Below are 23,717 nucleotides of genomic sequence, written 5' to 3'. Positions count from 1 at the left end.
ACACATTGCTCTGCACAGACAGCTATAACTACACATTGCTCTGCACACACAGCTATAACTACACATTGCTCTGCACACACAGCTATAACTACACATTGCTCTGCACACACAGCTATAACTACACATTGCTCTGCACACACAGCTATAACTACACATTGCTCTGCACACACAGCTATAACTACACATTGCTCTGCACACACAGCTATAACTGCACATTGCTCTGCACACACAGCTATAACTACACATTGCTCTGCACACACAGCTATAACTACACATTGCTCTGCACAGACAGCTATAACTACACATTGCTCTGCACACACAGCTATAACTACACATTGCTCTGCACACACAGCTATAACTACACATTGCTCTGCACACACAGCTATAACTACACATTGCTCTGCACACACAGCTATAACTACACATTGCTCTGCACACACAGCTATAACTACACATTGCTCTGCACTCACAGCTATAACTGCACATTGCTCTGCACACACAGCTATAACTGCACATTGCTCTGCACACACAGCTATAACTACACATCGCTCTGCACAGACAGCTATAACTACACATTGCTCTGCACAGACAGCTATAACTACACATTGCTCTGCACACACAGCTATAACTACACATTGCTCTGCTCACACAGCTATAACTACACATTGCTCTGCGCACACAGCTATAACTGCACATTGCTCTGCGCACACAGCTATAACTACACATTGCTCTGCACAGACAGCTATAACTACACATTGCTCTGCACACACAGCTATAACTACACATTGCTCTGCACACACAGCTATAACTACACATTGCTCTGCACACACAGCGATGATTACACATTGCTCTGCACACACAGCGCTGATTACACATTGCTCTGCACACACAGCGATGATTACACATTGCTCTGCACACATAGCGATGATTACACATTGCTGTGCACACACAGCGATGATTACACATTGCTCTACACACACAGTGATGATTACACATTGCTCTGCACACACAGTGATGATTACACATTGCTCTGCACACACAGCGATGATTACACACTGCTCTACACACACAGCAATGATTACACATTGCTCGATGATTACACATTGCTCGATGATTACACATTGCTCTGCACACACAGCAATGATTACACATTGCACTGCACACACAGCAATGATTACACATTGCTTGATGATTACACATTGCTCTGCACACACTGCTATGATTACAGATTGCTCTGCACACATTGCTATGCAAACACATTGCTCTGCACAGACATATGGTTTATCCTCCCTCCTACAGTATACACTCCATGCCTGAGCAGTTCCTCACCTCCAGCAGACATGTCCCTGGACATTGCTCATGTAAAGTGAGAAGCATGGGGGAGGACATGTGCATTGGGAGAAGCAGACCCCACCCTGGGTAGTCCTGGGGAGCAGAGTGAGGGATCACGGTGGCCGGTGCATTAACATTCCTCCATGCAGCACACTAATGCACTCCCAGGAATACAGGGCCGGGAATGCTTGGGAGGGGAGAGGTGACTGTGACTGCTTATGGGGCAGGACAGTGACTGTTCACATGTATAATGCAGTGAGACTAAACTTCTCTGCACACAGTGATGGTATAACTCGCACCCCTTGTGCTTACATGGGGTGGACAGATTCCTTGTATTAGACATTGTTCCACGCTACAGTAGGCATCTCGCAGCCGGTTCCCCTTCATTATATAGCGCACACGCACACAGATACATTAGGACATTTGTGTCACATTGAAAAATATATGTGCAGATTCTCCAAGCAATTTTAGCCCAATATGGGAAAGCAAGAACAGCCCTAGTATGTGACTTGTCTTCACAGGGGGGTAAAGGGCCCTGTTCACCTGGCAGTGACTTCAAGTGAATGGGCTGTAAGGTGTCTTCTGGCATAGCACCACTTACTAAATAGGACGCAAAGTGCCTTCCCATGTAGCAGACACAGGGTAGGTGGTGAAGCTGTAATTAAAGCTGCAGACCAAGCAATATCCTACATGTGTGGGTTTTTAAATAAATCAGTTCTGTACTATGAGAAAATACTTGTAGCATTTAAAAAACCTCTGAATGACATTTTGAATGTATTATAATGTAACAAGCATTTTTTGTTTCTATAACAACCATTTACAAAGTGACATCCCCTTCCTCTTCTGAAACAGGCTCTGGCACACCCCTTTTTGAGCCCCGCCCTCTCTCTAGCAGTGAACGAATTGTATCTTGTGACATGATCTTTCCCACAGAACTCTGCATCTTTGGTCCTCTTCTGCTGCACTGACGGCCATTTAGTGAACCCCCAAGCTGAATCTTCGCTGATCGATCACAGGAGAAAGGATCGATCAGCAACTTAGCTAATTACTTATCATTGTGAGGATTGTATTAATGTACATATTAAAGGGGGGGGGGGGTGGGCAGCTTGGACTGCAGCTTTAATACCACGTGTTTAAAGGGGCAGTCCCATATAACAGGTAAAAAATTTAAATGTATTTGTGTAATGACATCCTGATCAATATTCAATGTCCCGTTAAGTAACAGTTTTACTTATTTATTATATTGTGAAAAATGAATATGTTTCGCATTTCTCTGGGAGCACTCCCTTCTAGCTACTTCATAATTACCTTGAAAACACAGAACAAAACAAAGCAATTTACCTGGGGCTTTGAGGACCGACAAACAGTCTTATCACCAAAAGATATTATGTAAATAGAATTTATTTACAGAAGTAATTTGTCAGTTGAACAAACGTGTTGACGCGTTTCACATTACAGTATGTACAGTTTGAAAGGACTGTTCAAGTAAGACATCAAAAGTGCTAGGTCACATAGAAAAAAAGAACAAAGCCGAGAGAAGACAAAAAAACAAAGCTTTTATTTATTATGGAAATGTAAAAAAAAAATGACAACTACTTATTTTTGTCCGATTGTTTTTTTTAAAGGTTTTCCTTAGTTCCCCTTTTACCCTTAAATGCACTGCCCCTAACAGCAGGGGTTCTCAATTCCAGTCCTCAAGCAAAACCCCCCCTACCCCCCCTCTCCCAACAGGTCAGGTTTTCAGAATATCCATGCTTCAGCACAGGTGGCTCAATCAGTCCCTGCTTCAGCACAAGTGGCTCAATCAGTGGCTCCTCACATGTACTGAAGCAGGGACACCCTGAAAACCTGACCTGTTGGTGGTCCCTTGAGGACAGGAGTTGCCCAGCCCTGATATAGTGTCAGCTGTGTATGCAGCTGTTTCCAACATTGCAATAGGAGGTAAATCATGTACACTACAAGCAATGGAAATAAGTGCAACAGGTAAATGACAAAATAAGGCTAAAGGAGACCCTGCCCCAGAGAGCTTACAATCTAATCTAAGTGTTGTGCTGGCAGGCGTACAGGCACAGTCAGGCAGGTATGTGCTTTATAGCACAGAGGAGAATTGCACATTGAGAGTGTGCGGGAGCTAAGCCCACACAGTGCAGATGCTGTGAATATTAATATCACACGTCCCTGTCCCAAGCACATCATGTACATGACAGCGAAACACAACGAAGCATCTGATGTGACTTATCTGGGGCACTGCCCCATCCATCCACCGGGAACACGCCAGGGCCCAAACTCATTACTACCCCGTCTCTCTCCATCCCTGTCCATCACTGCCACTCAGGGCATGTAGGGATGAACTAATTCCTGCGTCACCCAGTCTGTGTTAATCTCTCAGTCTGACACACTGTAATAGCTACATAAACTGCCGTCAGCATCACTTTTAAAGCAACAGCGACGCTCTGTTTGGGGTACTGGTGTGACGCTCTGTTTGGGGTACTGGTGTGACGCTCTGTATGGGGTACTGGTGTGACGCTCTGTATGGGGTACTGGTGTGACGCTCTGTTTGGGGTATTGGGGTGACGCTCTGTTTGGGGTATTGGTGTGACGCTCTGTATGGGGTACTGGTGTGACGCTCTGTTTTGGGTATTGGGGTGACGCTCTGTTTGGGGTACTTGTGTGATGCTCTGTATGGGGTATTGGGGTGACGTTCTGTATGGGGTATTGGGGTGATGTTCTGTATGGAGTATTGGGATGAGGTTCTGTATGGGGTATTGGGGTGACGCTCTGTATGGGGTATTGGTGTTCCCAAAGAGGGAAAACACTCACTGTAGCCATTTATACAATACCATAAAAATCTATCCATAATGAATCTCTGGAGTCGTACAGCTGGGAATGTAAAGGAAAGAATACAATCCACGTAATATTTATGAGCCAAAGCAAGTATTGTAGGTAAAGATGCAGAAGCCGTCTCATTAAAGTTTGAAGGTGCAGCCCTGCAAGCTGCTTAATGCAACAGTGGAAGACTTAATGGTATCCCCGAAAAAAAAGGGAGGAAGCGAAAAAGTGACCAGTGATGTGTTTTTTCATCATTACCGGACTTTGCATGGTTGAGGGTTTTTGTCACCTAATTTACTCATTATAACCTTACTGTGTAATGCTTGTCTCGGAATATGAGACACTTTTAACCTGTTCAAGGCCGGAGTTGCTTAAATGGGCCTTGTCAGGACATGCGGTTTTCTGGCTGGTTGAGACAAACCAGACTGGGGACTGCAGATAAGAAGGGAGAAGAGGAAGCAGAACATCTGCAGTTGTCTTTCTCTTGCAGGAAGAGGTCGGTGCTTGTGCTGCGGTACCAGGCTTATCTTCTTGAACTTATTAGCTGTATATACAGTATGCTCTGTGTCTGCACCATCCCATGAACAGGCTTTCTTTAACCCAGGAGTGCTCAACTCCAGTCCCCCCCCCCCCCACCCTCCCCGCCCAGGTCAGGTTTTCAAGATATCCCTGCTTCAGCACAGGTGGCTCAATCAGTCCCTGCTTCAGCACAGGTGGCTCAATAAGTCCCTGCTTCAGCACAGGTGGCTCAATCAGTGGCTCAGTCAAAGACTGTGCTGAAGCTGGGATATCCTTCAAACCTGACCTGTTGGGGGGGGGGGGGGTCTTGAAAATTGGAGTTGAGCACCCCAGCTTTAACCAACAGAATTTTGTTTTTAGACTTTATTGTGGTAACAAGTCATGTTGCATTGAAATGAAGATAGGCCATACAGAAAGAAAACATTAAGCATGTCTTAAAACGGACAGTTCATTCCTCCTGGTGTATTCCTTATGCACCACAGGAGTTTGGTTACCATCATAGCATCAACCATTGGGATTCTACAGGACAACATCCTGAAAACCCTAATGCACTCACTGTCTCTCTAAGTCTCGCCCCATATCATACACATACTGTACATATCACCGAGAGTGTTTAGCTTGTACATTCTTCTGTGCAGGAATCTGCTTCCCCTTATTCGTGCGTTTATGTCTGGCATTCTTATCTCTGTATTTTATCATTCCAATGTATTATTCAATTCTCTGTATCCCAAAGCATCGTCGCTGAAGCAGGCAATACACATCAAATGTGTAAATCCCACTATGAAGAATGGTATATTTAACCCATTCTGTCCTGGCCCTGGTTACAGCTGCACCTACAGTTATGCGCAAATATAAAGCAATTTGTGAGGTTTGCAAAATTTTGGGGCAGCAAATCAGCAAACATTCACACATTATTCAAATCAAAATGTGCTGCACATCTCACATTGGCATCATAACAAGAAAAGGATGCTGGTAATGAAGGGGTTATTACTGTGTGATAATAAGTATCCAACTGTTGCACTGGGCTGATATCTTCCTTTCTCTGCCCTCTTCCACTTTTCTGCTGGCATTCCTTTTTTTCCTATAACTTTACCATACAAGGGGCTTTAAACAACCCCCCCCCTCCCCCTCTGCTTGGCTGAACTTCACACAGCTTCACACAGACCACCTACATGCACAGCTGCTCAGCACTGCATGACACAGGGAGGCAGTGCTGCTGCTGCTGCTGACACAAACCTTCCAACACTGCAATGTGACCCCAAATTCATAGGGGAGACCTGTTATTCGTAATGCATTAACCCCTTGGCTGTCAGAGGGGATAGCGGTTAAATAGAAGTGAACCTGCCACAGACCAGTGAATAACCTGTGGATTCTCCAATAAGTAGGACTAGGTAATAAGGGTCATCTCTTCTGGACGGGTCAGCAACAAGTTTCAAAGCCATGCAATACTGGCAGTACACAGTTATACAGTTATAGAGTTACTAGTGAATGAGTTACGGTATACACAGGTTTAGAACTCAGGTTAAACCATCTTAACTTACTGGTTGCACAGCCCCAGTTAGCAGTTACATTGAACCCAATTCCTAGGAAGCTGGATAGTTATTTATGAAATATACCATGGCCAATAAGAAATTAATGTTTCTATACACTCACTCTTTGCTATGCACTATACACATAAACATTTTTTACTGTCTCTGTAACATACCACTTAGATTGTAAGCTCTTCCCTGTATCCTAATGTGTGTATACTGATTATGTAACATACTGCACACATTTGGAAGTATAAATGAATACAAATATACATATAGGTGTGTATCTCCCACACAGGAATCCTGCTACTAAGATATGATCTGGCTATTCAGGACTGAGGGGTCCTGGAGCTGAAACCCCAGGGTGGAGGACACAACATTTCAATTTAATGGAAGAATGTAAACTTGTACAGTAAGAGTAATACTGCCCCCTCTCCCCCTCCTAGAAAGCCCAATGCCTTTGTGCAAATAACTAATAGACTGAGAATAGACAGAACTGACATAGGTATATAGATACATGCATATGGAATTGTTGAGACACTGCTTGGATGCACCCAAGCACCTAATTATAATTATATCGACATACAAGCAGGTATGCAAGTACACATTAAATAACACAGGGTGTTATACAGAATATATATATATATATATATATATATATATATATATATATATATATATATATATATATATATACACACACATATATATACACATATATATATATACTTCAGTATTAGGTGATACCTTTTTTATTTGGACTAACAATTTATTTCATAGGACAAGCTTTCGAGAGTTCTCCTCTCTTCCTCGGGTCAGCAATACTGCTGAGTTGGGTGGGGTGGCAGGGTGCAGAGTTGGGTAGGATGGAAGGGTGTTGAGTTGGGTGGGGTGGCAGGGTGCAGAGTTGGGTGGGATGGCAGGGTGCAGTTGGGTGGGATGCCAGGATTCAGAATTGGATGGAATGGTAGGGTGCAATACTGCTGAACTGAGGAAGAGAGGAGAACTCTCGAAAGCTTGTCCTGTGACATAAATTGTTAGTCCAAATAAAAAAAGGTATCACCTAATATTGAAGAACTCATTTATTCTGCACTATCGCAACTGGACTAACACGGCTATTTCTGTTATATATATATTTGTACATGTACTGTACAAACGGACAGACATGTGGCACTTGTGGGACAGCCAGGGGCAGAAATACAGTAACCTTACCTTCTGTGGCTTCTCAGGTGTGCAGAGAATGCTCGCAGTATCCCAGGCTCTGAACAGTCCCAGACTCAGTATGGGGTGCAGAGATGTGTAGGATGGCAGGGTACAGAGACGTGTGTGATGACAGGGTGCAGAGATGTGTAGGATGGCAGGTTGCAGAGATGTGTAGGATGGCAGGGTGCAGAGACGTGTGTGATGGCAGGGTGCAGACTTGGGTAGGATGGAAGGGTGCTGAGTTGGGTGGGGTGGCAGGGTGCAGAGTTGGGTGGGGTGATAGGGTGCAGAGCTGGGTGGGATGGCAGGGTGCAGTTGGGTGGGATGCCAGGATTCAGAGTTGGATGGAATGGTAGGGTGCAGAGTTGGGTGGGATGGCAGGGTGCAGAGTTGGGTGGGATGGCAGGGTGCAGAGTTGGATGGAATGGTAGGGTGCAGAGTTGGGTAGGATGGAAGGATGTAGTTGGGTGGGATGGCAGGGTGCACAGTTGGGTGGGGTGGCAGGGTGCAGAGTTGGGTGGGATAGCAGAGTGCAGAGTTGGGTAGGATGGCCGGATGCAGACTTGGGTGGGATGGCAGGGTGCAGAGTTGGGTGGGATGGCAGGGTGCAGAGATGGGTGGGATGGCAGGGTCCAGAGTTGGGTGGTGTGGCAGGTGCACCCTCACATGCTTGCAGTATGTCGCTGTCTCTCTTGTAGTACAAGCAGACTCTGCTTCCTCAGCTCTCACAGTTGTCTCATACACATGGATTGGTCTCTGTCAGTCTCGCTCTCCCAGCACAGTGTCTCTCCCCCAGCACAGTGCAGTCTCTCCCCAAGCACAGTGCAGTCTCTCCCCCAGCACAGTGCTGAGTGTCTCACACACTCCGGCAGTTACAGTTACAGCCGCAGTGAGAGGAGAGGGAGGAGTAACCGGACAATTCACTCCGCCCCTTGCACTGTCTTTTCCAAACCTGTCACTGTGCCCCTCACCCCTATAACTGTGCCCACTCACCCCCATCACTCTGCCCCCTCACCCCTATCACTGTGCCCACTCACCCCCATCACTCTGCCCCCTCACCCCTATCACTGTGCCCACTCACCCCATCACTCTGCCCCCTCACCCCTATCACTGTGCCCACTCACCCCATCACTCTGCCCCCTCACCCCTATCACTGTGCCCCCTCATCCCTCACTGTGCCCCCTCCTCCCTCCTCTTCCCCCACTGTGCCCCCTCATCCCTCACTGTGTCCCTCACCCCTATCACGGTGCCAATTACCCCTATCACTATGCCCCCTCACCCCCATCACTGTGCCCACTCACCCCCATCACTGTGCCCCCTAACCCCTGTCACTGTGCCCCCTAACCGCTGTCACTGTGCCCCTAACCCCTGTCACTGTACCCCCTCACCCCTGTAACTGTGCCCCCTAACCCCGGTCACTGTGCCCCCTCACCCGTAACTGTGCCCCTCACCCCTATCACTGTGCCCCTCACCCCGGTCACTGTGCCCCCTCATCCCGGTCACTGTGCCCCCTCACCCCTGTCACTGTGCCCCTCACCACTGTCACTGTGCCCCCTCACCCCTGTCACTGTGCCCCTCACCACTATCACTATGCCCCTCACCCCATCACTGTGCCCCCTAACCCCTGTCACTGTACCCCCTCACCCCTGTAACTGTGCCCCCTAACCCCGGTCACTGTGCCCCTCACCCGTCACTGTGCCCCTCACCCCTATCACTGTGCCCATCACCCGAATCACTGTGCCCCCTCACCCCTGTCACTGTGCCCCCTAACCCCTGTGACTGTGCCCCTCACCGCTATCACTGTGCCCCCTCACTCCTATCACTGTGCCCCTCACCCCTATCACTGTGCCCCTCACCCCTATCACTGTGCCCCTCACCCCTATCACTGTGCCCCTCACCCCTATCACTGTGCCCCTCACCCCTATCACTGTGCCCCCTCACCCCTATCACTGTGCCCCCTCACCCCTATCACTGTGCCCCTCAGCCCGGTCACTGTGCCCCCTCACCCCTATCACTGTGCCCCCTCACCCCTGTCACTGTGCCCCCTCACCCCTATCACTGTGCCCCCTCACCCCTGTCACTGTGCCACTCACCCCTGTCACAGTGCCCCCTAACCCTGTCACTGTGCCCCCTCACCCCTGTCACAGTGCCCCCTAACCCTGTCACTGTGCCCCCTCACCCCTGTCACAGTGCCCCCTAACCCTGTCACTATGCCCCCTCACCCCTATCACTGTGCCCCCTCACCCCTGTCACTGTGCCCCCTCACCCCTATCACTGTGCCCCCTCACCCCTGTCACTGTGCCCCTCACCCCTATCACAGTGCCCCTCACCCCTGTCACAGTGCCCCTCACCCCTATCACTGTGCCCCCTCACCCCTGTCACTGTGCCCCTCACCCCTATCACTGTGCCCCTCACCCCTGTCACTGTGCCCCCTCACCCCGGTAACAGTGCCTCTCACTGCAGCCCTCCTGTAATGAACATGTGCTGTATATTCTCACTTTCCAGCCGTCTCCCCTTTCACATACTGTACTGTACACAGTATATACATATATACCCTTCTGACACAAGCAGTTTTTGCAGATAGTTAAACTGAAGTAAATCAAATTGATAACAGATATATGATTGTGCTGCTTCTGGCTTGGCTCCCAGATACACACAGACCGTGTCTGCATGGTCACATTTTGGTGCCTTGTTGCCCATCTGCACTTTTCCAGGTGTGCGGCACCGGCGCCCCTAACCCCTGTAATAACGTGGTCAGTTTTATCCCTCAAATAGAAAGGACTGGGGTATATTACAAGGATGTGTGTTGTTCGTAAAGGACACGAGAAAAAATAACTAACAGGTGACATGACTCCTATATTATAAGGTGATTGAGCAGGACTGCAAGACTAGGGTTACCTCTGATGGCTCCTCAGTGGCCCCAGGTTCCTTCTGCCATTATTGACTCAAGTATCTTCTCAGGATCTCAGAGATACCCAGCTTGTTTACAAGGATCATGTGAGAATGCCACAGAACACACATCTCTCCAGGTTCCTGGCATTAGATGGAAAAGGGCAGGTGTTTTGTGGCACTGTTATTTTCCTTCCTTGGTTGTCATGGTTACTCTAACTTTCACCTGGAACCTTTACCCAAAAAAAAAAAAAACCCATTTCTAAACACTCTCAAGGGTTTCAAAAACAGGAGCTCAGAGGAGGCCAGAGGCTGCAGGAAACCAGCCCCCCTTATTGTGTGTCCCAGAAAGCTCACTCACACACCAGCTGCTGATGAAGATGGGTTAGTGACCCCTTCCATGCCTGACACACCCACAATAGGTAGACATCCTTGTAAATAACCTGTCTGGACCTTGCACTGCTCTTCTTCAGGTGTATTGGATCGTTAGTTTATATACTACAGTGTTGATTAAGGAGATATCGTTCTGGCACATTTCTATTGGGTTCTGGCACTTTTCAACTAGGTTCGGCACTTTTGTATTGGGTTCTGGCACTTTGCTATTGGGTTCTACCTCTTTTGTATTGGGTTCTGGCACAGAGTGTGACAATGAAGAACTCTGCTGGTCCATAAAAGGTATTACAACCTGCCCCCTCCCCCCCCTTTCCCTTCTCCAGGAACACTATGGCTAACACAACTCTTTTCTGCATTTGGAAATTGCCTAAACTAACATGACTGTCAGACTATAAGGTGCTGTGTATGAATGACTTGTGACCAGTTTATAATGTTAGGAAAATAAGAGAATTTCAAGTAAATTTGACACAAAGACATTTTTGTCTTTATGAGATAGTGGTGAATGGTGGGGTGTTTTTCTTACAAATGTTGACATTTCCGCTCACCAAACTTTGCAGTTCCCAAGTGTTTGATAATTTCAATATCCCCAAATGCCTTTGCTTAGAGTTTATTTGGGTCAAAGCTACAGTTGCATTCAAGCTTGTTCAATACATTTGAAGATGGATGTGTGATAATAAAATCATGGAGGATACCAACCACCCGGGAACTGTCCTCTAGTCCTCCATGACACCGTCCTCCAGTCCTCCCTGACCCTGTCCTCCAGTCCTCCCTGACCATGTCCTCCAGTCCTCCCTGACACTGTCCTCCACTCCTCCCTGACACCGTCCTCCAGTCCTCCCTGACACCGTCCTCCAGTCCTCCCTGACACCGTCCTCCAGTCCTCCCTGACCCCGTCCTCCAGTCCTCCCTGACACCGTCCTCCAGTCCTCCCTGACACCGTCCTCCAGTCCTCCCTGACACTGTCCTCCAGTCCTCCCTAACACTGTGCTCTAGTCCTCCCTGACACCGTCCTCCAGTCCTCCCTGACCCCGTTCTCTAGTCCTCCCTGACACCGTCCTCCAGTCCTCCCTGACACCGTGCTCTAGTCCTCCCTGACACCGTCCTCCAGTCCTTCCTGACACCGTCCTCCAGTCCTCCCTGTCACTGTTCTCCAGTACTCCCTGACACCGTCCTCCAGTCCTCCCTGACACTGTCCTCCAATCCTCCCTGACACTGTCTTCTAGTCCTCCCTGACACTGTGCTCTAGTCCTCCTTGACACCGTACTCCAGTCCTCCATGACACCGTCCTCCAGTCCTTCCTGACACCATCCTCCAGTCCTCCCTGACACCGTCCTCCAGTCCTCCCTGACACCGTCCTCCAGTCCTCCCTGACACCGTCCTCCAGTCCTCCCTGACACCGTCCTCCAGTCCTCCCTGACACCGTCCTCCAGTCCTCCCTGACTCCGTCCTCTAGTCCTCCCTGACTCCGTCCTCCAGTCTTCCCTGACACCGTCCTCCAGTCCTCCCTGACACTGTCCTCCAGTCCTCCCTGACCCCGTCCTCTAGTCCTCCCTGACACCGTCCTCCAGTCCTCCCCGACACCGTCCTCCAGTCCTCCCTGACACCGTCCTCCAGTCCTCCCTGACACCGTCCTCCAGTCCTCCCTGACACCGTCTTCCAGTCCTCTTGACACATCCACCAGTCCTCCCTGACACCGTCCTCCATTACTCCCTGACACTGTCCTCCAGTCCTCCCTGACACCGTCCTCTAGTCCTCCCTGACACCGTCCTCCAGTCCTCCCTGACACCGTCCTCCAGTCCTCCCTGACACCGTCATCCAGTCCTCCCTGACACTGTCCTCGAGTCCTCCCTGACACCGTCCTCCAGTCCTTCCTGACACCGTCCTCCAGTCCTCCCTGACACCGTCCTCCAGTCCTCCCTGACACCGTCCACCGTCCTCCAGTCCTCCAGTCCTCCCTGACACCGTCCTCCAGTCCTCCCTGACCCCGTCCTCTAGTCCTCCCTGACACCGTCCTCCAGTCCTCCCCGACACCGTCCTCCAGTCCTCCCTGACACCGTCCTCCAGTCCTCCCTGACACCGTCCTCCAGTCCTCCCTGACACCGTCTTCCAGTCCTCTTGACACATCCTCCAGTCCTCCCTGACACCGTCCTCCAGTCCTCCCTGACACTGTCCTCCAGTCCTCCCTGACACCGTCCTCTAGTCCTCCCTGACACCGTCCTCCAGTCCTCCCTGACACCGTCCTCCAGTCCTCCCTGACACCGTCATCCAGTCCTCCCTGACACTGTCCTCGAGTCCTCCCTGACACCGTCCTCCAGTCCTTCCTGACACCGTCCTCCAGTCCTCCCTGACACCGTCCTCCAGTCCTCCCTGACACCGTCCACCGTCCTCCAGTCCTCCAGTCCTCCCTGACACCGTCCTCCAGTCCTTCCTGACACCGTCCTCCAGTCCTCCCTGACACCGTCCTCCAGTCCTCCCTGACACCGTCCACCGTCCTCCCTGACACCGTCCTCCAGTCCTCCCTGACACCGTTCTCTAGTCCTCCCTGACACCGTCCTCCAGTCCTCCCTGACACCGTCCTCTAGTCGTCCCTGACACCGTCCTCCAGTCCTCCCTGACATTGTCCTCTAGTCCTCCCTGACCCGGTCCTCCAGTACTCCCTGACCGGTCCTCCAGAACTCCTTGACACCATCCTCCAGTCCTCCCTGACACCGTCCTTCAGTCCTCCCTGAAACCGCCCTCCAGTCCTCCCTGACACCTTCCTCCAGTCCTCCCTGACACCGTCCTCCAGTCCTCCCTGACACTGTCCTCCAGTCCTCCCTGACACTGTGCTCTAGTCCTCCCTGACACCGTCCTCCAGTCCTCCCTGACCCCGTTCTCTAGTCCTCCCTGACACCGTCCTCCAGTCCTCCCTGACACCGTGCTCTAGTCCTCCCTGACACCGTCCTCCAGTCCTTCCTGACACCGTCCTCCAGTCCTCCCTGTCACTGTTCTCCAGTACTCCCTGACACCGTCCTCCAGTCCTCCCTGACACTGTCCTCCAATCCTCCCTGACACTGTCTTCTAGTCCTCCCTGACACTGTGCTCTAGTCCTCCTTGACACCGTACTCCAGTCCTCCATGACACCGTCCTCCAGTCCTTCCTGACACCATCCTCCAGTCCTCCCTGACACCGTCCTCCAGTCCTCCCTGACACCGTCCTCCAGTCCTCCCTGACCCCATCCTCCAGTCCTCCCTGACACCGTCCTCCAGTCCTCCCTGACACCGTCCTCCAGTCCTCCCTGACACTGTCCTCCAGTCCTCCCTGACACTGTGCTCTAGTCCTCCCTGACACCGTCCTCCAGTCCTCCCTGACCCCGTTCTCTAGTCCTCCCTGACACCGTCCTCCAGTCCTCCCTGACACCGTGCTCTAGTCCTCCCTGACACCATCCTCCAGTCCTTCCTGACACCGTCCTCCAGTCCTCCCTGACACCGTCCTCCAGTCCTCCCTGACACTGTCCTCCAATCCTCCCTGACACTGTCTTCTAGTCCTCCCTGACACTGTGCTCTAGTCCTCCTTGACACCGTACTCCAGTCCTCCATGACACCGTCCTCCAGTCCTTCCTGACACCGTCCTCCAGTCCTCCCTGACACCGTCCTCCAGTCCTCCCTGACACCGTCCTCCAGTCCTCCCTGACACCGTCCTCCAGTCCTCCCTGACTCCGTCCTCTAGTCCTCCCTGACTCCGTCCTCCAGTCTTCCCTGACACCGTCCTCCAGTCCTCCCTGACACTGTCCTCCAGTCCTCCCTGACCCCGTCCTCTAGTCCTCCCTGACACCGTCCTCCAGTCCTCCCCGACACCGTCCTCCAGTCCTCCCTGACACCGTCCTCCAGTCCTCCCTGACACCGTCCTCCAGTCCTCCCTGACACCGTCTTCCAGTCCTCTTGACACATCCACCAGTCCTCCCTGACACCGTCCTCCAGTCCTCCCTGACACTGTCCTCCAGTCCTCCCTGACACCGTCCTCTAGTCCTCCCTGACACCGTCCTCCAGTCCTCCCTGACACCGTCCTCCAGTCCTCCCTGACACCGTCATCCAGTCCTCCCTGACACTGTCCTCGAGTCCTCCCTGACACCGTCCTCCAGTCCTTCCTGACACCGTCCTCCAGTCCTCCCTGACACCGTCCTCCAGTCCTCCCTGACACCGTCCACCGTCCTCCAGTCCTCCCTGACACCGTCCTCCAGTCCTCCCTGACCCCGTCCTCTAGTCCTCCCTGACACCGTCCTCCAGTCCTCCCCGACACCGTCCTCCAGTCCTCCCTGACACCGTCCTCCAGTCCTCCCTGACACCGTCCTCCAGTCCTCCCTGACACCGTCTTCCAGTCCTCTTGACACATCCTCCAGTCCTCCCTGACACCGTCCTCCAGTCCTCCCTGACACTGTCCTCCATTCCTCCCTGACACCGTCCTCTAGTCCTCCCTGACACCGTCCTCCAGTCCTCCCTGACACCGTCCTCCAGTCCTCCCTGACACCGTCATCCAGTCCTCCCTGACACCGTCCTCCAGTCCTCCCTGACACCGTCCACTGTCCTCCAGTCCTCCAGTCCTCCCTGACACCGTCCTCCAGTCCTTCCTGACACCGTCCTCCAGTCCTCCCTGACACCGTCCTCCAGTCCTCCCTGACACTGTCCACCGTCCTCCCTGACACCGTCCTCCAGTTCTCCCTGACACCGTTCTCTAGTCCTGCCTGACACCGTCCTCCAGTCCTCCCTGACACCGTCCTCTAGTCCTCCCTGACACCATCCTCCAGTCCTCCCTGACATTGTCCTCTAGTCCTCCCTGACCCGGTCCTCCAGTACTCCCTCACCGGTCCTCCAGAACTCCTTGACACCATCCTCCAGTCCTCCCTGACACCGTCCTTCAGTCCTCCCTGAAACCGCCCTCCAGTCCTCCCTGACACCGTTCTCCAGTCCTCCCTGACACTGTCCTCCAGTCCTTCCTGACACTGTTCTCCAGTCCTCCCTGACACCGTCCTCCACTCCTCCCTGACACTGTCCCCCAGTTCTCCCTGACACTGTCCCCCACTCCTCCCTGACACCGTCCTCCAGTCCTCCCTGACACCGTCCTCCACTCCTCCCTGACACTGTCCCCCAGTTCTCCCTGACACTGTCCCCCAGTTCTCCCTGACTCTGTCCTCCACTCCTCCCTGACACTGTGCATTGCAGCTGAGCACTCTGTAAAATCAATTAGGGGCTTCCCATGGAGACAAGACCTCATTGCCTTTGTTGAGCTGTTTAATCATTGTAAACTAGGCCAGGCATGCATGGAGCATCAAGACACAGACAGGGGCCTGTGCATCATTTAAATGGAGGTTACTGGGGCAGATAAAGCCTTCAGGGCAGGGGAAGCAGACAAGGTTTCTCTGTTACCCTTGACTGATGCCCCAGGCAGATATTGAATGAGACAAACAAGCCTTTCTATGGAAGTGGGATTTCACTGGATTTCCTTTTCATGTACTGGACAGTTTTGACGGAGCAACAGCATGTTCCAGATTGAATTCAGTTCTACGTAAAGCATTTGAGAGTGCATGCTCCTTTGCACAGGGGTCACTGAGCTTTTTCTAATTTCTTCTGTCCTTATCTATATTCTGTATCATTCCCATGTATTGTAATTAATATGGAAACGTGTGCTCAATATATACCATGAACTATATAAATATAGTCAATAATCCAGTGTCCAGATGTATGGGGGTGAGGGGGTGTTATATATGACAGTTACCCGTGTTTAATATTGGGGAGAAATTGGTTAAATAAACAGCATCAATTGTATAAAAGAACGAGATCCGTTTACAATCTGTTGGATTGTTTTTCTCTTTGATAAATGTGTTACTGCAGTTTGTTTTGTATATTTGAGCCCGTTTTACCCAGGAGACTTTGATACATAACCTCCTTAGTATGTTCAACTATCACGTGTATAATGGTTTAGAGGTGCAATCTGTAACAGAAGATTTGTTCACTTTCATGGGCCCAAAATAGGTGAGACCCAACAGTTCTAATTAATTCTTTACAGCCAGAATATGTTCATTATGGGAGATGGAGTGGCTCAGTGAGTAACGACACTGACTGGCACTGTGAGTTTGAAGCAGGGGAGCCTGGTTCAATTCCTGGTGTCGGCTCCTTGTGACCTTGGGCAAGTCACTTTATCTCCCTGTGCCTCAGGCACCAAAAACGTAGATTGTAAGCTTCACGGGGCAGGGACCTGTGCCTGCAAAATGTCACTGTAAAGCGCTACGTAAAACTAGCAGCGCTATACAAGAACATGCTATTATTATTACAATATCATATTCTGGTCCATACTAGCTAACATGTAAAAAAAGAGGTTGTTCTGTCCAAAGACAGAGGGATTGAAGAAAACCCAATTGCATGCACTCTCAAAATTACAAAAAAAAGTAAAAGGGTTTTCTCCATTCCTCTGTCTTTGGAGGGAACGCCCTCTTTTTAGCTATTGATAACACTACCCTAGTGCCCCAAACTACCAATTGGGTTGAGTGGGTGGATTCTCTTAACTAGCCAACATGTGCAAGTTTCTACGACAGTCATTAGGGATAGAAGAAGTGTGGGAGGTCTTCTCGTCCTCTGCTGAATTACATTGGGGTGGTAAAACCTTTATCAGGGAGAAAGTAGATCTGGGATTGATCTTTTCAGCTAACACGCCAGGGAGTGTTCCTGATAAATACATAACATTTCTCAATGTGTTTCTACTCTGCCCTCTGTCTACGTACATGTTGGTAGGTGGACTTTGGGGCTTTAAAGTACTAAACTCTTAAAAATCCTTGCCCATGCCAATCATTGTCTCCTTGCCACTGGGAGTCCCAACGGTTCAGCAGACACAGAGCTCCTACTGTAGTTCAGAGGTGGCCAAATCCAGTCCTCAGAAGCCACCAACAGGCCGGGTTTTAAGGATATCCCTGCTTCAGCACAGGTGGCTCAATCAAATTGAGCCTGATCTGTCGGTGGCCCTTGAGGTTGGCCACTCATGTCCTTGTTTCTAAGGCTGGGGCCATGGTGCCTTCGCCCGCGCGGAGGTGTGCGAAGGCTGCGAGGTAAGCGGGTGCTTTCCCTGGCCATGGTGGACAGACCATGGGGGCGTTCCTAGGGGCGTCACGGAGCTGGTTCGCCATCATTGGGCGAACCGCTCACGTGACCAGCCTGTCACGCCAAGAAATCAGTTTTAACTGATTTCTTGCGCAACACGCTCCCCCCTCACACTTCCGCACCCGCCTGCACGCTGCACGGACGCGACCGCACGGTCGGCTGTATCACGGCCCCAGCCTTAGAAATGGGTGCCGGCTGTGGCAGGCAAGAGGATTGCCGCGCATCATAGCGACATTCTGCTAATTCGTCGGCTCGCCAGCACGATGTCACCTGGAGTCCTTTTTATTTTGCAAAGATGCCTCTATAACTGGTGGACCAGTGGTCATCAAATGGTAAGGCTACGGCCCCAGGCCTCCCGGCGACACTCGCGCCTGGAGGCGTGTGCAGAGACTGCACTGAAGGGAAGAGCGGGGGGGGGGGGGCATAGCGCGCCACCGTGACCACCGGGGGCTCAGCCTAAGACTGGCACAGTCCTTCTCTGGGGCAGCCCCTGTTTAGGTTATTAAAATAAGAAGAAGAAATGTGAGCGTGGGGGAGGCTGCTTCACACTCTAGAGGATGAAACGCCTTCGTTTGGAAGCCGCGATTCTCTTGCCACAGACAAAGCTATATGTTATCTCTGATATGTCTCTCCTCACTGCCTGCCATGTCCTTTCTCTTGGTGATTGATCTAAGTAACTCAATTGGGTTCTCAAACATACCACACACACACACACACACACACACACACACATGGCCCAAACTTCTGCTACAACGAGAAGTACTGATAGGCCTGTTGACATAACATTGTTACTAAGCTTTGCCTTCAAAGGTGCTATCACCCTCGTCAGAATCTTTAGCCAATATTCCCAATATAAGATAGAGATAGGGGAGGGTATTGTGCTGGCCTGAAGAATAGAGAAACAGAAATAGGGTAGAAGTGATATCACTAACAGTAACCTGTCCACAAAAGTCTCTTCTTCCGGCAGGGTTTTACTTCATGGCTATTGACGGTTTGAGTCCATATATATAGCTTCACACCCTGCCCTTTATTAATCAGGTGAAGAATATGCCCAAAGAAAGGACCTTTGTGGTCCTGAGAGCTCACACTCTTTTTAACCACAAGTTAAGGTATTAAAGGTGTTACTTCTACCTTATGTTTGTCTAATATAAAATATATGTAACGCTCCCTGCCCGGCTCCTAAGGAGTTCACATCAAAGGTCTCTTGTCTTGGCTACCTGTCAGGGTGCTGGTTACCTTGTCAGGGTGCTGGTTACCTTGTCAGGGTGCTGGTTACCTTGTCAGGGTGCTGATTACTTTGTCAGGGTGCTGGTTACCTTGTCAGGGTGCTGGTTACCTTGTCAGGGTGCTGATTACCTTGTCAGGGTGCTGGTTACCTTGTCAGGGTGCTGGATACGTGCAGGCTGGGTGCTGATACGTGCTGGATACGTGCAGGCTGGGTGCTGATACGTGCTGGATACGTGTAGGCTGGGTGCTGATACGTGCTGGATACGTGCAGGCTGGGTGCTGATAGGTGCTGGATACGTGCAGGCTGGGTGCTGATACGTGCTGGATACGTGCAGGCTGAGTGCTGGATACGTGCAGGCTGGGTGCTGATACGTGCTGGATACGTGCAGGCTGGGTGCTGATACGTGCTGGATACGTGCAGGCTGGGTGCTGATACGTGCTGGATAGGTGCAGGCTGGGTGCTGATAGGTGCTGGATACGTGCAGGCTGGGTGCTGATACGTGCTGCATACGTGCAGGCTGGGTGCTGATACGTGCTGGATATGTGCAGGCTGGGTGCTGGATCCATGCAGGCTGGGTGCTGATACGTGCTGGATACGTGCAGGCTGGGTGCTGATACGTGCTGGATACGTGCAGGCTGGGTGCTGATACGTGCTGGATACGTGCAGGCTGGGTGCTGATACGTGCTGGATACGTGCAGGCTGGGTGCTGATACGTGCTGCATACGTGCAGGCTGGGTGCTGATACGTGCTGGATACGTGCAGGCTGGGTGCTGGATACGTGCAGGCTGGGTGCTGATACATGCTGGATACGTGCAGGCTGGGTGCTGGATCCATGCAGGCTGGGTGCTGATACGTGCTGCATACGTGCAGGCCGGGTGCTGGATATGTGCTGGATACGTGCAGGCTGGGTGCTGATACGTGCTGGATACATGCAGGCTGGGTGCTGGATACGTGCAGGCTGGGTGCTGATACGTGCTGGATACGTGCAGGCTGGGTGCTGATAGGTGCTGGATACGTGCAGGCTGGGTGCTGATACGTGCTGCATACGTGCAGGCTGGGTGCTGATACGTGCAGGCTGGGTGCTGATACGTGCTGGATACGTGCAGGCTGGGTGCTGATACGTGCTGGATACGTGCAGGCTGGGTGCTGATACGTGCTGCATACGTGCAGGCTGGGTGCTGATACGTGCTGCATACGTGCAGGCTGGGTGCTGATACGTGCAGGCTGGGTGCTGATATGTGCTGCATACGTGCAGGCTGGGTGCTGATACGTGCAGGCTGGGTGCTGATACGTGCTGCATACGTGCAGGCTGGGTGCTGATACGTGCTGGATACGTGCAGGCTGGGTGCTGATACGTGCTGGATACGTGCAGGCTGGGTGCTGATAGGTGCTGGATACGTGCAGGCTGGGTGCTGATACGTGCTGGATACGTGCAGGCTGGGTGCTGATACGTGCTGCATACGTGCAGGCTGGGTGCTGATACGTGCTGCATATGTGCAGGCTGGGTGCTGATACGTGCAGGCTGGGTGCTGATATGTGCTGGATACGTGCAGGCTGGGTGCTGATACGTGCTGGATACGTGCAGGCTGGGTGCTGATACGTGCTGCATACGTGCAGGCTGGGTGCTGATACGTGCTGGATACGTGCAGGCTGGGTGCTGATACGTGCTGGATACGTGCAGGCTGGGTGCTGATACGTGCTGGATACGTGCAGGCTGGGTGCTGATACGTGCTGGATACGTGCAGGCTGGGTGCTGGATACGTGCAGGCTGGGTGCTGATACGTGCTGGATACGTGCAGGCTGGGTGCTGATACGTGCTGGATACGTGCAGGCTGGGTGCTGATAGGTGCTGGATACGTGCAGGCTGGGTGCTGATACGTGCTGGATACGTGCAGGCTGGGTGCTGATACGTGCTGGATACGTGCAGGCTGGGTGCTGATACGTGCTGCATACGTGCAGGCTGGGTGCTGGATACGTGCAGGCTGGGTGCTGATAGGTGCTGGATACGTGCAGGCTGGGTGCTGATACGTGCTGGATACGTGCAGGCTGGGTGCTGGATCCATGCAGGCTGGGTGCTGATACGTGCAGGCCGGGTGCTGGATATGTGCTGGATACGTGCAGGCTGGGTGCTGATACGTGCTGGATACGTGCAGGCTGGGTGCTGATACGTGCTGGATACGTGCAGGCTGGGTGCTGGATACGTGCAGGCTGGGTGCTGATACGTGCTGGATACGTGCAGGCTGGGTGCTGATACGTGCTGGATACGTGCAGGCTGGGTGCTGATACGTGCTGGATACGTGCAGGCTGGGTGCTGGATATGTGCAGGCCGGGTGCTGTCTACACTAGTATTAAAATTGATATTAAAATCTTGTGATTCCTGGCGAGATATGCGCAGGGCGAGATATGCGCAGGGCGAGATATGCGCAGGGAGAGGCGGCTCTCTCTGCTGCTGATAGAAACGCCAGGTAAGGCCCGCGCCATGGTGCCTTCTGCGCGGAGGCTGTGGGAAAGCGGGTGATTTCCCTGGCCATGGTTGACGGGCCGTGGGGGGCGTTCCAAGGGGTGTCACAGAGCAGGCTCGCCCTCATTGGGCAAACCGCTCACGTGACCCGCGTGTCGTTCCAAGAAATCATTTTCAACTGATTTCTTGCGCAACGCGCACCTCCCTCCTGCCTCCGCCCGCACGGCCTATGAGCGCGATCAAAGCCTTAAGGCCGTCTAATCGCGGTCTCCCACACCATGGACTCAGCCTAAGGCCTTTTCAGAGAGACGATCATCACATCGCCGGCTACTCGCCCGTTTCGGGAATTTTCCTATCACAGGTAATCGAGGCTTTCTGATACCGTGATAGCAACGCTCAAAAAATGGCGGCGTAACCAGCTCAGCGATTTTTTTTAATGAAGCCTTATAGAATAGGCCCCTCTGTCTCTCTCTGCTGCAAATCCCATATTTCCATGTATGGATGGGAGCCATCTTTAGGTATGACTTAATGAAGATTTACATTAAATCCCTGTGTTAGCAGAGCGCTGCTGAGAGGCGTCTCCTCTGTACGGCCAAACACAGCACTTAGTGTGACGTTGTTGGGATTGGAAGATTCATATCAAGGGATGAAGGAGGCTCAGTGAGTAAAGACACTGACTCTGCAAACAATGACACAGAGAAGGAATCAAGGGATCCTGGTTCACATCCGTGTGACCTTGGGCAAGTCACTTATCTCCCTGTTTCTTGGGCACCAAAATGAGATTGTAAGCTCTGCGGGGCAGCGACTCGTTGTTCTGTGTACAGCGCTGTGTACACTGTTATACAGGAACAAAACTTATTATTATTATTATTATTAAATGACGTTAACTCATATTGACATCACGTCGAGCTCTGTCCCCGAGACACGTAGGGGCTTAGTCTATAAACTGCGCGAGCGCCGCTTCAGAGGGTGAGAGTCTTTACTGTGACAGCATGGAGTGAAGAACACAGAAAGTGCAATGTGTGTGTAGGGGACCCTATACACTGGGGAAACAGAACATGATTGTCCGAGTCCGTATAGGAAGGGAGCTTCTCACCCTCTGTATGTATGGATACCTAGCACTTCAATGTACAAGAAGTGTAAGCGTAAGGCCCCGTCCAGGCTGAGAGCGAGCACGCAGGCGCTCGAGCGCCGTGTTTTCAGGCGCTCATTTTGGTCGGCCGATCCTTGGCCTGCTAGTGGGGCGTCCTGGGGGGAGGCGTGCCTGTGACATCACGCGAGTGATTCATCCACATTGGTTGAGCCTCGCACGTGACCAGGGCAAGCGCGACAAATTTAAAAAAAATTGTCTCGCCAAGCAGCGGAGCGCGGTCGTGCGCGCGCACTCAGGACAAACACATTGTTGCAATGCGTTTGATGGTGCTGAGCATGAGCGTGCAGGCGCGCTCAGCTTCACCCTGGATGCGGCCTAACACGATTGCTGCTCTCTGTGTGCGAGCTGAGGCTCCGAGCGTCTCCTCACACACCCGTGTTCTATCATTTATTTAGCATAGAAATCAGGTGCAAGTTATGGTTCCATTACTGAGGGTAGGGAGGGTGAGAGGAGGGGAGGGAGGGTGAGAGGAGAGGAGGGGAGGGAGGGTGAAAGGAAGGGAGGGTGAGGGGGTGAGAAGGGGAGGGTAAGAGGGAGGGATGGAGGGTGAGAGAGAGGGTGAGTGGGAGGGAAAGGGTGACAAGGGGGCAGGAGAGAGAGGGTTAGAGGGATTGAGTGCGAGTGGGAGGAAGGGGGAGGGTAAGAGGGAGGGAGAGAGGGATGGAGGGTGAGAGAGGGTGAGAAGGGGGCGGGAGAGAGACGGTGAGAGGAAGGGAGGGTGAGAGAGAGGGAGGGAGGGTGAGAGGGATGGAGAGTGAGTGGGAGGGGGAGAGAAGGGGGAGGGAGAGAGAGGGTGAGAGCGAGGGAGGGTGAGAGGGATGGAGGATGAGAGAAAGGGATAGGGCGAGAGAGAGGGATAGGGCGAGAGGGAGGGTGAGAGAGAGGGTGAGTGGGAGGGAGAGGAAGGGGGTGAGAAGGGGGAGGGAGAGAGAAGGTGAGAGGCAGGGAGGGGGAGAGAGAGGGAGGGAGGGTGAGAGGGATGGAGGGTGAGAGAGGGTGAGAAGGGGGCGGGAGAGAGACGGTGAGAGGAAGGGAGGGTGAGAGAGAGGGAGGG

General features: G+C 52.0%; 1 protein-coding gene across 1 annotated transcript in view; it reads right to left on the bottom strand.

The window, feature by feature from the left end:
• The window catches only part of TSPAN18 (tetraspanin 18), a 108,880-nt gene extending 100,604 nt beyond the window's left edge, over positions 1 to 8,276 (bottom strand). The window contains exon 1 of the mRNA XM_075567249.1: positions 7,422 to 8,276. The gene's annotated coding sequence lies outside the window, so the exon portion shown is untranslated. The remainder of the gene's footprint in view (positions 1 to 7,421) is intronic.
• Between the last annotated feature and the right edge of the window lie 15,441 nt (positions 8,277 to 23,717).

The sequence above is a fragment of the Ascaphus truei genome, chromosome 12 (assembly GCF_040206685.1).
Source record: "Ascaphus truei isolate aAscTru1 chromosome 12, aAscTru1.hap1, whole genome shotgun sequence".
NCBI classification, from domain to species: Eukaryota; Metazoa; Chordata; class Amphibia; order Anura; family Ascaphidae; genus Ascaphus; species Ascaphus truei.
Note: the sequence above shows the minus strand (reverse complement) of the source record. Positions and strands in the feature narration are given on the sequence as shown.